Genomic DNA, 14,500 nt, shown 5'->3' with positions numbered 1-14,500 from the left:
TTTTATTTATTTTATTTTTTTTTAATAACCATTTTTATAATGACTCCCTCCTCCTTCTCTGCTTTGCTCCCATTTTCACTCATGTTGGCTAATATGGGATTCCTTAATAAAGTAAAATGATGTAATTGTTCTGACTTCTGGGGAATGTGGGCTAATACAAAGATTACCACAGGAAAAGTACTGTTCATAACATACACTAGGGGGATAGTCAAGGATATTTACTGCAGGGTTGGTTGGAGTGAGGGGAAGAACAAGGAGGAAGGGGAGATCATTTAAATGTCAAATGATTAATTCAATAAATATACATTCATTCAACTATTAGAAACAACTAAGTGTGTGTGCATGTGTAAGGCAGTTGGAGCAAGAACGCAAATTGCATAGCAGAGTGATCCTGCTTGTTTAAATAAGATAAGGATATGTACTTTCAACTAATATAATACCTGTGTCTATCTCTTGCAATTAAGGGTATCCATGTAATAAAAATCTGACTGATGGAATAGAAGTAGAAGTGTTGTATGGTAGTTCCTGGTAACCTGGCTCAAAAGACAATGAGTGTGCTCTTTTATATTTTCTGTTATCCCAATTCCCGGAACAATAACATGATGGCTGGAACTTTAGCCTTTATCTGGGACCATGAGTATAAGGTCCATGCTTCAGGGATGGCAGAGACTGAAGATGAAGGGCACAAGAGCTCTGAGAACAGGGCTTTTGTCCAGCTAAAGCAGCCTGCATTCCAACTTAAATGATTTCATTTGCCTCTCTGTAGGGGTTGGCTTCAGGTTTCACAGCCTTGTGTAAGGGGGCTGCATGTCAGGAGTGATGCACACCTGGGCTCCACAGTAAGTCTTTCCAAATGTGTGTCTTCTCTCTGCATCTTGAGTGCAATATACTCCTTCTTTTAAAGGATAGAATTTTTTTTAGAAGAGCCTACGTTGTGGCTCTTTCTCTTCCGCCATCTCCAAATGAGAAGTCATTTCAGGCTTGGTATGCATTTGTGGGCAGGGTAGAGCTTTCCCTCATGTTCCTCTGATAGTCTCGCGTCCCATTAAACTCTTCTCTAACAACCTTTGCTGAAGCAGCAGTGTGTCTGTGCAGTGTAAATACCCCTCTTGGGCCTGCTTTTGAGTTCTTCCTCTAGGGTGAGCACACCCCAGTGTGTTGAGAAGGAAACTCCTGCTTTTGCCACCTGGCCATCTCCCCATGGAAAGGAGGAGGTATTTGTTGTTAATCTGACATGGTCTACATGTCTTCACGGGCCAGAGTCTAAGCCACAGTTTTAAACAGGACCTCTCCTCCATCTGCCAGTGACTCAAAAGAGAAAGATCTGTGGTGCCCAATAATTCATGGTGTGGCCAGTGTTCCTAGAGTAGAGGATCACAAATCCTTCGGTGTGCCTTAAACTGCCTTTTAACCCACAGTTACTCTTTGCTGAAAATGGGTTTAAGATGAACACATCAATAGTGAAGCATCCCTCACTTAAGTGTTGTTTCAACAATACACGGTGTAAAGAAGAATATTACAATTATATAAGTATACTTTGGCCAAACAAATGGGTAGATTCCCACTGGTCCGCCTTGTGGAAAATCTGTAACAAATGCTTCTTTCCAAGCCAGTTTCTTTCCCATCCCAAGCCAGCTCTGTGCCATGGCTTCAGTAGATGCTGGTGTATGATTGGGGATTATCCACTATTTGTTGTCATTTGTTATATTTTTGCCACCCTCCTTCTGCCCTCTCTCTGTGTGCCGAGTGGGAAATTAACTATGATACTATTTCTACCTCTCTTTCCTGCACCCCCACAACATCCGCTTCAGAATGCCACTGTGAGCCCGACTCTTCTGCCAGAATCGGAAAGGAGAGCCTCAAACTCTCTCTAGGATGCTAATTTGGGCAAGGCACTCCCTACTCCCACTGGAAGGCAGGTCACCTGCCCGTCACCTTCTCTGCTTTCTGTTCCTCCTCAGAGTGGCAGGCAAGAGAGAGGTCATGGCCCTGCTCAGCTAGTTCTAGCTAAAGAGATCAGAAATGCCTTTGGAAGCTTAGGGGAGGCAAGAGAAAGGCAGGCTCCTTTCTTTGGAAGGATGCTAATGGGAAATGAAGCTTGACATGGGAGTGTGCAGTAGTAATAAAAAGAGATGAAAGGTGAGACGGACCAGTTCGCTCTTCAACTTCATTCTTCATCTCTAGACCTTGTTTCCCTCCAGTGGCAATCTAGCAGCTGCCTTTTTTTCCTCTCTCTCCTTCATTTCTCTTCTTTTCCTGGAACATATCTTAGAAAGAGAAAGACTTTCTAATGAGGGAAGACAAGCAGACATTAGCCCCTAGCACCAATTTTAGCACGAGCAGTTGAAAGCATCCCGGTTAGGCAGTGAACACTACCTGCAGGGCCCATCTGCTCGTCTTTTGAAATGTTTGGCCTTTGCATTGAAACTTTTTTTTATATAACCAAGCATTCTCTTTATCAAAAGGACTCTCTTGGGCAAAGGCAAGAGGTTGCGCTTTCTAAATATTCGTTTGCTCTGGGCAAAAAAAAAAAAAAAAAAGGTATACGATGTTTCCTAAATTTACAACATGAATTCCTCTGGATCATCTAGTTCTCGTGCCGTTCCCTTCCTGAATGTGGGAGATGTCCAAGGTGCTGGAGGGTAGAGACACAGAGGTGGGTTAGACACAAGCTAGTACTTTAAGAGTTTAGTTTGGGTGAGCAGAAAAAGGCACACACACAAATAACTTTAATGTAAGGTAGAAAGTGATTGCTACAGCCATCACCAAGGGGCAGTGGCAAAAGAGATAAGTACCAAGGCATTCTTTTTGGAATCATTTAAAGAGATTTTCAAAATATGTCAATCCCCTTTTTCACTTGATATTCTTATTCAGAATGATTTTTGTTTATTTCTATGTTGACTGATTGGTGGATGGGTGGGTGGGTGGATATGAGGAGCTTCAGTGCCTCTTGACAGATAGCCAGCTAGCTAGCTAGATAATAAATATACATATTTCTATATCTATGAAAACATAGATATTTGTATAAGCATGCAAGTGATATAGATATGGCCAGGCAACCACAGGAACTAACCAAGTGATATATTCATTCAGTCAAGAAATATTTCTGGAATGCCTACAATATGCCAGGCACTGTGCCCTGGTCATAAAATGGTGACCAAAAAGGACATAGACCGTGTCTTCATGGAACTTAAACAAAGTTTGGAGAAAATAGAACTTAGCCAAATAATTATGCAAGTAAATATAATTCCAAAAGAGAAAAATAAAATCCCAAAGGATCATATGGATATAGGGGAATTGTTCCCGCCTAGAATACATGGGGAAGGGTATCAAAGAAGATTTCATATATCAAATGCCGTTTGTGCCAGTTTTCTAAATTGTATAAGATTTGATATTGAATAGTGGTAGGAGAAGGGTGTAGTGTGAATGCTGGAAAGAGCCGGGTTGACTATGTTCTAGAAGAATGGAGAGTCACTGAAGTCTTCTGAGTGGTGGAATGATTAAGCCACATTTTAGAAAGTTCGTTTGACAGCATTGCAAGAAAGAAGGGAGGGACAGACAGGAGGAAGGTAGACCTTTGGGAAGCTACCAAAATATAAAACAGAAGAGCAGTGGCAGTGGAAATGGCAAGAAGGAAATTGCAAAAAGAAGCCTTGCTGATTTATAATCTTTAGGGTTTGTCAATCATTAGATGATGGGCATAGGGTGAGGGAGTTGGAGAGAGAGAAAGGAATAAAAAAAAATCTCAGTTTCTACCCTGAAAACATCGAAGTAGAGACTTTGGTAATGGAGGTGGGGGTAAGGAAGTAAAGTTATGGAGAAATCCCATTTGGGGCATACTGACTTATCAACACAGACACTCAAAATGAAGAAACCCACCTGATGGCCAACCGCTACCCTTATTTTCTGTCTCTTCTTATCTCACTCCTACCCTCTGTGCTCAACATCTGTATTAGAGGTTGTAAGTTGCCACCATTTTTGATAAGTTAGAAAACATATCCCAGAATATGATCAGTAAGTTCATTCCCATCCAGAGGCCAGACTAGCAATGAAAACTGACTCTGTGCAATTAAGCAGCCAACACCCAGCCCAGCACCTTTCGACACTGCTTCCTGCCATTCACCAGCTGTGACCTTGGGCAAGTCCCTTCACCTCCCTAAGCTTCACTTTCCTCATCTGGAGGAAATGGGGTAATTACCACTACTCCGTCTACCTCGAGAGAGTGCCAAAGGCTTCTGGAAGAATCCCGACAAAAGGCGATGAGCCTCTGCCTGCTCAAAGACAGTAGCAATTGGGGCAAGAGCGATAAGCTCTAAAAGGCAGCTAAGGGAAGAGGAATACTGAGAGCATGTTAGACCAGAAAGGAAGAGCAGAAAGACAGGTGGACGTCCCCCGAGCATCTACGTGTTCCTTCACTGTTCATCAAGATTATGTTTTGAGAGTAGAACTCAGAATCTTAAAAATCTTAGAAGGTGAGAAAGACCAGCATGATGGTGGCAGAGTCTGCTGGTAGCCTCTCAACATCCAGTCTCTCCTTTTCAGCAATTACTCTGGTTTTCCACTGAGCACCAAATGAGTCAGCTGGATTTCCCAGCCTCTCCTGCAGCTTGGTGTGCCCAGATGTCTCAGTCCTAGTTAGTGAGAAGTCAGCAAAAGTATGTGTGACTTCCAGAAACTCTTCTTAGAGAACTCTCTTAATCCTTTTTTTTCTACTCAGACTGCAGATGCAATGGTTGGAGCTCCAGCAACCATCCTTGTCCTGAACCTGGCCTTGAGAATGGAAGTCACACAGTAGAGCAACAAAAGAGAAGTTTGGTCCCTGATCCCTGGGATTGTAATTCCTTGTATCTCAGGCTGCCTACCTTAGATATCTGTTAGGTGATTTTATTAGGTTCTTACTGCTGCTCTGACAAATTACCATAATCTCAGTGGCTTAGAACAACATAATTTTTTTAATCTTATGTTCAATGCCTCAGAAGTCTGATAGGGATCTCACTGGCTAAGATCAAGGTGTCATAGGATACGTTCCTTTCTGCAGGCTATAGGGGAAAATCTGTTTCTTTGTCTTTCTAGCTTCTAGAAGCTACCTACATTCATTGGATTATGGCCTTCTTATTCTGTATTCAAAGCCAATTCTCCTCATGCTACCCTCACTCTGGTTCCTTCTTATGATCCCCTCTTCCACTTCTAGGGACCCTTGAGAATACATTGGGTCTATGTAGATAATCCAGGCTTATGTCCATATTTTAAGATCAGTTTATTAGCAACCTTAATTCCACCTGCCTCCTTAAACTCCCCTTTGCCATATAACCTAACATATTCACAGGTTCTGGAGATTAGGACACGGGCATCTTTGTGAGGCCATTATTCTGCCTATCACAGGGGTAGAGAAACAAACTTCTGTCTTGTCCAAACCACTGTTTTTCAGGTTTGTTTTTTTTTTTCTCCACAGCTGAGCCTAACGCGTTCCTGTGATAGGCAATTACTGAATATCCACTCTGTATATGGCATTGTTGTGCATGGTGATGCTACCTATGATCTGATAACCCTGGATGGTTCTGATACCCGTAATCCTCCAGAGAATATGAGACCCACCCCCCAATAACATCCGGCCCCAAAAGCACCCACATGCCTGCGATGATGTCACTTACTACCACAGGAACAGAAAGAGGCTGCACCCCTACCAACTGACCACAGCTCCTGCCCCCCAGCATCTACAGACCTGCCTCAGCACAGTGAAGGAAATTGAGTCCCAAAACCAAGAAAGGATGTGCCCAAGTTCCCACAGCAAGTTCATAGCACTGTCAGGACTCGAACCCACATCTCTGAATACCACTCCTGCATCATATCACTTCCTTTGAGCCAATCCAGTTTTTTCAAGGAAGGACATATTGGGCATACTCCCACAGCTCCATGGCCCCACGTACCCAGGTCACAAATTTTGGCACAAGCCAAACTCCATGTTTACCTTGTCGCAGTGATTCTAATAACACCAAATGTTTACAGCATTTGGTTGGATTTTCTGTATTCTCCTTCTATCTCTGAACATACATAGTAAGATTCTCTATCCATTTTCCTGGTCCTTACACTGTTATGCTTAATTTCTCATATTTGTTAAATAGGTAACATGGATATAAGAAGACTAAGTTGGGACACCTGGGTGGCTTGAGTTTCTGCCTTCGGCTCAGGGCGTGGTCCCAGGGTCCTGGGATCGAGTCTCAGTTCCCTGCCGGGAGTCTACTTCTCTCTCTACCTATGTTCTGTCTCTCTCTGTGTGTCCCTCATGAATACATAAATTAAATCTTTTATTAAAAAAAAAAAAGAAGAAGAAGACCAAGTTAAGGGCTCAGGCCTGGGAGGTTATGTGTCCCAGTGTCATTTCCAACTTTGCCCTCATCTCTCTGGTTGTCAGCATTTCCATTTTAAAAAATGGGAGACAGCCAATGTGCTTCAAAGCAATTGTAAAGAGCAGCTAATAAAACTCATTGTAAAGCACATTAGCACCATACACAGTGTAATCTAACTGCTAGTAATAAAACATTGAGCACTAGGAATCTAACTCACCCATTTGGCTCTGAGTCATACTCCCTACTAATGCTGAGTAAAAGTGAGGGGAAAAGAACCAGGCTAGGACACAGAGCTAGGAGATGCCTAACAGTCAACCTAGCATAGAGATGTACCGGAGAGCCTAGAGGCTGGGAAGACCTTCACGAAGCCACTTGATGAAACCCTTTGCTCTGCTATTCTTAAAGATCTGATTTCCCAAGCCCTCTTTGGTAACTGTTTCTGGGTTACACATCCCGGATAGTTGGAAAGACTTCCCTTATGCAATTTGAGTGAGTTTGCTTTGGCTCTGTCTTCAATGGGAATGGAAAGAAAGCTATTCACACACACCCCCATAACCCCAGCCTTACAGTAATATCCTTTCTGATGCCTGGTGCCTGGTATTGAGGTAGTCTTTCCGTAGCATTTCCCAATGCTTACTGTACATAAATGCAGTGGGTTTGGCATTGTTTTTCTTTTAAAATCTGAGACTTTTTTTTTTTAATTTTTATTTATTTATGATAGTCACAGAGAGAGAGAAAGAGAGGCAGAGACATAGGCAGAGGGAGAAGCAGGCTCTATGCACCGGGAGCCTGACGTGGGATTCGATCCCGGGTCTCCAGGATCGCGCCCTGGGCCAAAGGCAAGCGCCAAACCACTGCGCCACCCAGGGATCCCCAAAATCTGAGACTTTTAACACTCAGTAAAAAAATGCTTGAGTCTGAGAATCTTAGAACTAGATGAAGTCTTAGAGATCACTTCTTCCAAACATCTAGATTTTGCATATAGGAAGGTTGAGGTTCCAATGTGCCTGGTGTTGCTTAAGGTCATGGTCATAATGTTGAGACAAAGAACTATAAACAAGGCCTAAAAAATTTTGATGATAATGTATCACTGAATAATATTTAACATGCTAATTTCTAATTTTTGCATTCTTCACATAATACCTCCTGATATTTGCATGGTATGCTGATATTTATTTTGAGCATAAGCAATCATCTCCCCTTCTTGTATAATAGTTGTTTACTCTTCTTCTGTCAGAGAACTCATTTTCCCTCAATTAAGTATAATCCTACACACCCATGTCAACTTCTCTAATTTAAGGGGTCATCCTGAATTGTAATTCTACTTTATGTGGCTTCATCTAACATATATGGAGCAGCTCCTATAAGCCAGGAACTGTCACATAGGACCTCATTTGAGCCTCAAAAGAGACTTATCTTGAGGATATTAATACTCACATATTAGCGTTGAAATAAAATGTGACACAGGAAGGTGAACCTGCAGATGCAACATTGGCCATCTGCTGACACCTGAGTCTTTTGGTTTGTGTTCATGACATGACATCTAATATAATGTCAGCCATCCCACCTAATTTTCTTATAGTAATAAGTCAAGGAATGATGCTCTTTTTCCATTATCACCACCATGGATATAAATATTAAGTAGTGTAATTAGCCAAGGCTGATACAAAGAGGATGTTACACACTCTTCAAGTTGAAGATGAATGATAGCTTCAACGCTCCCCCAAATGTAGGTCAATGGGAAGAAAGTATTACCTTTTCTTTTACCAGATAGTCACTGATATAGAGGTAAGGCAGAAATGCAGATGGTAGAGTGTGATTAGAGTCTGGACCAAGGAGTGATCATTTCTGAAAGAATTTTATTTTTAATTTTTATTTATTTATGATAGTCACAGAAAGAGAGAGAGAGAGAGAGAGGCAGAGACACAGGCAGAGGGAGAAGCAGGCTCCATGCACCAGGAGCCCGATGTGGGATTCCATCCCGGGTCTCCAGGATCGCGCCCTGGGCCAAAGGCAGGCGCCAAACTGTTGCACCACCCAGGGACCCCAAGGAGTGATCATTTCTAAGGGAGGTTAGGGAAAAATGCCTTGAAGAAAGGGCCCAGGATTCCATCAACGGGAGGATTCAAGGAGGAAGATATTAGAGGAGAGGCAGTTGAATCAGAGGATAGGTACCCGGACCCAAAGTGAAGAAGGATTTGGGGAGAGGAGTGAAATGATACCTAAAAGAAGTAGAAATAATTCACTAGAAAAAAAAAAGTTCTAGGTTTCCATGTCTCTGAAGGACGATCCAATCACAGACAGTAGGACTTGCTCTGTGAACTTAAGATTCTCAATATCAGCTCAGCCACCAAGTCAATAGTGGTCTCAGAGAACCAGGATCACAGCCAAGAACAAGATGCATCTTTTCTAACAATTAGACTTGCTCGATAGTGTCATGGCTTTCTCTTGAAGAGATGAGAATCCTATCAGGGAAAATAAGCTGGTCAAAGCCAGGGAACCCACAGCCCAAGGAGCTGGGTTATAGAAAGTATCTCTGCTCCCCTGTGGGGGTGCGCTTAGATGAACTTCAAGGGCACATCCATTTCTTAATTTCTAAGATTCCAAAAGTCAAGGGACCAAACACAAGAAGGAACTTTTAAGACCTGAGAACTGCCCCAAAGGAGATACATCTCCTCAAGAGGACTGTCCTGTGCCAATGATGCTCTGCCTCTGTGTAGAGAGGACAATTTCTGAGGCATCTTCCAACCCAGGTCTTAAACTAGACCCAAGCAAGTGCTTTTGCATCCTGCATTTTTTATGCCAAAGAATTCTTCAAGAAAAGTCTTAGCATTCTTTCTAATCTTCTATCTTAAATTTGTATGATTGTTGCACTACAGATGGATTTTATACTAAATATATATGATTTGGCTAGCAAACGTGTGCTTTGATTGCATATACTCCAAGCGTATGTTTATTAACTAATTTTTAATAGTCACATATATATAAATTAGCTACTTTTAAAGTAATTATATCTAATCACATTTTTGTAGTCTTGTTATAGTTTCTGTTACTTATTCATGATCTTATTTAATTCCCATGCCATGGCTAGTGTTATTACTGCTCTTAGAATAAGGAGAGCAGGCTTATACTCAGGGCTATGGGAGCTTGAGGTCACCCTAGTGACCTGACATGCCTCCCCATAAAAGTCCCATCTCCTGACACCTGCTCCAGGGCTCCTTACACCCCCACTCTGGGCCTCCCACAGTGACTCAAGGCACTCTAGCATTGCCACAGTTTTCTGAGGAAGAAGCTAAGGGAACAAAAGGTCAGTTGATTGAGCCTAAAGTCACAGAGTTCATTTGTGACCGGGCCAGATCAGCTTTGAAAATGTAGGCACAGAGTCTTTATTTTTGAAAATCACTCATAACTCATTCCAGGTCATTCATCTACAGAGACCTGGAGTTGCAAATTCTCCAAATCCCCTAACCACAATCACTGAGTCCCCCATCTGTCACTCTGAGTACCAGAGATTCCCTACTATTAATAATAAGCCAAAGAATGAAAACCAAGATCCATTTCTTAAGAATATCAGTCATTTCCATATACCTCTGTACTGCAGATTTGCAGATCACACCTTGGCTGGGTTATTAAATATTGACATCCTCTTCCCAAGCATCTTATTTAGGTTCTTTGCTCCTAAAATTAATATTGGGTAAAATTCTCTAGTAAAAACAATAAAGGAAGTCAATTACAATGAAAGCATCTAAAAAAAAAAAACAAATATTCTATTTTTCTAGTCACTTCTCTGAGACCTCCCATCCTTCTGTGTTTCTGAAAAGCAGCCTACCTCTGTGCCCTAAAATACCCAGACTTTCCCACTTGCAATCCTCTATTCATGTAAGTGTCTCAGCCTGGAATGCCCCCTTTTCTGTATTCTCAGTCTGTAAGATCTTACTAATTATTTAAGGGCTGGTTCAGCATCTCCCTGTATGAAGCCTTTCCTAAACTCCCATTGGGATGAATCCCTCTTTTCCCCAGCTCTGACTTCACTCAGACTGCAGAACTGGATTTTCTGTTACATGTCTGTCTCCTATACTAGACCATGCCTTCTTGAAGACCCAAATCAAGTGGGATTCACGTGAGCCGGTGCATGGGCTCACAGCACGTACTTGACATATGTTTATTGAATGAATAGAATTAACATCCAATGCCATTTCCCCTTTTCCCTTTTCTTATCAGACATTCAAAGATATTCAACATCTCGGGTGTCTTCCTGCTTACAATCTGTACTGCCTTTTCTACAAATATTCCATAAGGGGTGAGCAAGCTGCTACTGTTATGAAACATTTGCCAGGGATTGCTAGAAATGGTGTGCAGTTCACTGGTTCTACTGAATCTTAAAGGTTTCCTTTCTTTCTTCCTTTTGTTTTTAAATTCTAATTTAGCATACTCTTTTCTCTCCTTTTTTTTTTTTAATTTTTTTTATTTATTTATGATAGTCACAGAGAGAGAGAGAGGCAGAGACACAGGCGGAGGAAGAAGCAGGCTCCATGCACCGGGAGCCCGATGTGGGATTCGATCCCGGGTCTCCAGGATCGCGCCCTGGGCCAAAGGCAGGCGCCAAACCGCTGCGCCACCCAGGGATCCCCTTTTCTCTCCTTTTTAAACACTAAGGCGAATGCTTGCAAATCAGAAATCACTGACTATCAGAGCCAGAGGAGCAACCGGGAAACTGAGCCTCAGAAAGAGGAAGTTACCTGGCCACAGTCAAGGAGCAAGTTCCTAGAGTGCTGAGACAGGATTGAGATCTCCCATCTTCCAGGCCAATGATCTTTCCAATTCTGGTCATTTGTTATATGGCTTAATTTCTAAAATCATGTATGGCCCCACTCCCTACTCCCAGCTGTGAATTCTGACTCTTCCAACTGAGAAGAGGGAATCTCAGCTTTGTGATGCATCCTCAGCTGTTTGCAAGGCCCTCCAGGGAGCAAGCCTGGCCAGCCCAGACCTCCTGTTGCCCCACTACCCTTTACCGAATCCCTGCCCACATCAGGCGGCCTCTCCTCCCACTGCCCTGACACAGATGCACGCACTTCACTCTAGTCTCTAGTCTCCAGGCCTTATTCTGGCTCCTCTGTTACCAGAAAAGCCCCGTCACTGTGCTTTAAATCCAGCAACTCATGTATGTCTCGCAACAAACTAATGAGGGATGCAGCAGTCTTATCCCTATGTGAGGTAGAGAGAGGTTAAGTCACTTGCTCAAGGTCACACAAGTTGTAAATGGTAGGCCTGCCAGTCTAGGTTGTAAGGAGTAGAAACAAAAAATGAGCCCAGGTCTTCCAGGCTCAAGAGGCCCCCACTATTTCACATTCATTCCATTCTATTAGGAGGTGACATCACTGGTTGCCAGATTTTTCTTTCTTGAGGACATTTGGGGAAACTGGTTCTGACCCTAGAGAGTCACATTCTAGGGTGATTAGAAGTGGCAGAGGTGGGTCTTCTGGTTTGGGAACTTTTGTTCCTGCTAAAAATGGCAAGCACAGTCATGATTAATACAAAACAATCTGTAAATGGTATATTCCCATTTCCTCATTAGAAAAATTCACCTTTAGCATAGAGTACTCTATGGAAAATTCCAACAGAGAAAGGACAATTTCTTAAAGAGCAGTGAGCAATTGCGAAGACGAATTTTGAAATAGGACAGGCATTTGGTAACCTCTTGGTATTTGTTACTGCAAATGCTAGGAGATAATAAGTTCAGAACAAATGAATGTGTTAGTTTAACTTAAGAGGGATTTTGAACTGGCTTTGGGTATAGACTTTCACAAAGAAAAGTGTCTGATGGCCTAGTTCTCTAGAGTTGTGTTCTTAGATGGCAAAGAAGCCAAAGGCGTAATAGAGCATATTAAATTAGAGGATGTATACCAGCTTTTAGAGTGAGGACACTCATTGTGTAATTGATGAACACTTGCTGCCCTATATTGGAAAATTCTAGAGGAAAGAAGGGAGGGAGGGAAAGAGGGAGGCAGAGAAGGAGGGAGGGAGAAGAAAATCACTAAATGCTGTTTCTCACCTCATCCCATTAAAAAATTCTCAACTATTACAAGAATAAATTCTATGTTCTACCCATAATATTAACTTTAGTCACCACTGCTCAAATATCCACACAAAATGAATCCAAGGAAGGATTAATATAGAGAATCACCCAAAGGAAGGCTTAGTCTGTTTCTCTGAAAACCTCACTGATGTTAGTTGCAGCTTACAAAACACCTGCATTTTGCTGTGTGCTTGGGGAACTCTGCATGGCTTCATGGCAGTGCTGGCCCAGCCTGGAGTGAAGGTGGCACTGTGCCTGACAGGGCTGGCCCGTTGTCAGCTCAGCTCTATCCCACAGCACAGGGTACTGTCCTAGAGGGATAGAGGGAAAGAGTGTATCCTCAGTGAGAAACAGGAGGTGAAATGTGAAGCCAATGAGAACACCATGTGGAGAGAGAAGGGACTGAGCTGCCATCTCAGCCACCACTGCGGCCACTGTGTCATTGCAGGAAATCACTGCCCCCCTCAGGTCTTGAGAAAATAAAGGAGCATGACCAGATGGTCCCTGAGAACCTCTCCCAACCCTACCACTCAGTGCTGTTTGTGATTGTAGTCCCATTTTTCCACTGTTCCCTCACCTGTGATGTGGCCAGGTTGGACCAAATGACCTCTAAGTGCCCTCTAGCTCTAGGAATCTGTGATTCTATGGCTAAATCAGGGCTCACTAAACAAGTATAAAAGCAGGGAGGCTGTAATTGCCAAAAGCATAAGGGCTATCAGGCCACTCCCAATGTTCTAGCTCAGCCTAAGGCAGGAGGTTCACTCCAGCATAGGTCACAAGGCAAAAGAATGAGTCTCTTGGCCATGTGAGCACAGAGTGGAAGCTTTCCAGATCTGCAGGCACCCTTGGAGCCCAAAACCCTGGCCTCTAGATCTGCTGTTCCAGCAACCTGCTCACCAGAAGATTGGTAGGCTTGAGTTTCACAAGTCAGGGGCCCTTCTAGGACCTCTGAGATCACTAACGACCAAACCTTTTTGCCTATGTATTCCTGGTAAAGAGTTTTCCAGCCTCTGCCTGAAGTCAGCCTGTTGCATCTTAGGGGGCTTTGACTACAAGAAATATCTTAGGTCAAGGTGTGGGGCAAGGTGTGTCTCCCTATAACATTGATCAGATCTCCCCTCTGAAACCTCCCATGACAAGTCTGTCCTCTCTTTTCCCATGGAAAAGTCACCAAATGTTTGGAGATAACAGCTGAAGCCTCATGAAGTTGTCACCGGGATTGGGGCCTTATTTCTTCCAAATGACATGGTTTTCAGCTATCCTCCTGTCCTAGTCCAAAGATTCTCCACGTTTTCAAGCATGACCTAGACTTGAGAGATAAAAGACCTAGCTTGGAGTTGTGCATCCACCAATTGGGCCATATTCCATCAATGCAGGGGAGTGAAGTTTTTATTTAGGGCAAATAAAATATTGCACACCGAAAGCTTATAAATGATAAAATGTTACATAAAAAATTATTACTGCTACTAGATATTACTCCTAAAAATAGCAGTTGCTCCTAGTAAATCAAGAGCATAATCCAGTTGTCTTCTGAGAGTACAGAACAGGAAAAAGGGATCTCCTGCCCTGATCTGGATATTGCATTCATATGCATTCAGTCTGATGCCATCATGGCTATTTCGGGAGGCTGTGTCTCAGAGGTAGTTCAGCCCGAGCTTATAGACAACTAAATACTACAGATTTATTACACATGCCATTGTCAGGCTAGGTTTTTCCAGCTCCTGTTATTGTAAACTTGCGGAATTTACATTTGTCTCTGACATTTTATCTTGTTGGTTCATTCTTTTCAGACACTTTTGGCCTATGATTCAGCCATCAATAATAGTGCTTTCCAATTCTGGCTTCATATTAAAATCATCATGGAAATTTTTTAAGCATGAATATTTCTCCTGAGCTCTATTTTCAAGGTTTTGATTCATTTGTTCTATGGTAGGACCCTGGAAGCTATATCTAAAACACATATCTTAGGTGGTTATTAGTCAGCACATCAGGCTGCACTTGGAAATCCAGGGTTATACCACAACCTGCCCTGCTTAGTTTCACTTGCATACTTGAGAAATATGATTTTTGGAGG

The 14,500-nt window shown here is 42.6% G+C and overlaps 1 long non-coding RNA gene across 1 annotated transcript in view; it reads right to left on the bottom strand.

Annotated features, from left to right (window-relative positions):
* The window catches only part of LOC121477256, a 64,355-nt gene extending 53,140 nt beyond the window's left edge, over positions 1–11,215 (bottom strand). The window contains exon 1 of the long non-coding RNA XR_005984166.1: positions 11,087–11,215. This is a non-coding gene — a long non-coding RNA (uncharacterized LOC121477256). The remainder of the gene's footprint in view (positions 1–11,086) is intronic.
* Between the last annotated feature and the right edge of the window lie 3,285 nt (positions 11,216–14,500).

This window comes from Vulpes lagopus, chromosome 17, assembly GCF_018345385.1.
Source record: "Vulpes lagopus strain Blue_001 chromosome 17, ASM1834538v1, whole genome shotgun sequence".
NCBI classification, from domain to species: Eukaryota; Metazoa; Chordata; class Mammalia; order Carnivora; family Canidae; genus Vulpes; species Vulpes lagopus.
Note: the sequence above shows the minus strand (reverse complement) of the source record. Positions and strands in the feature narration are given on the sequence as shown.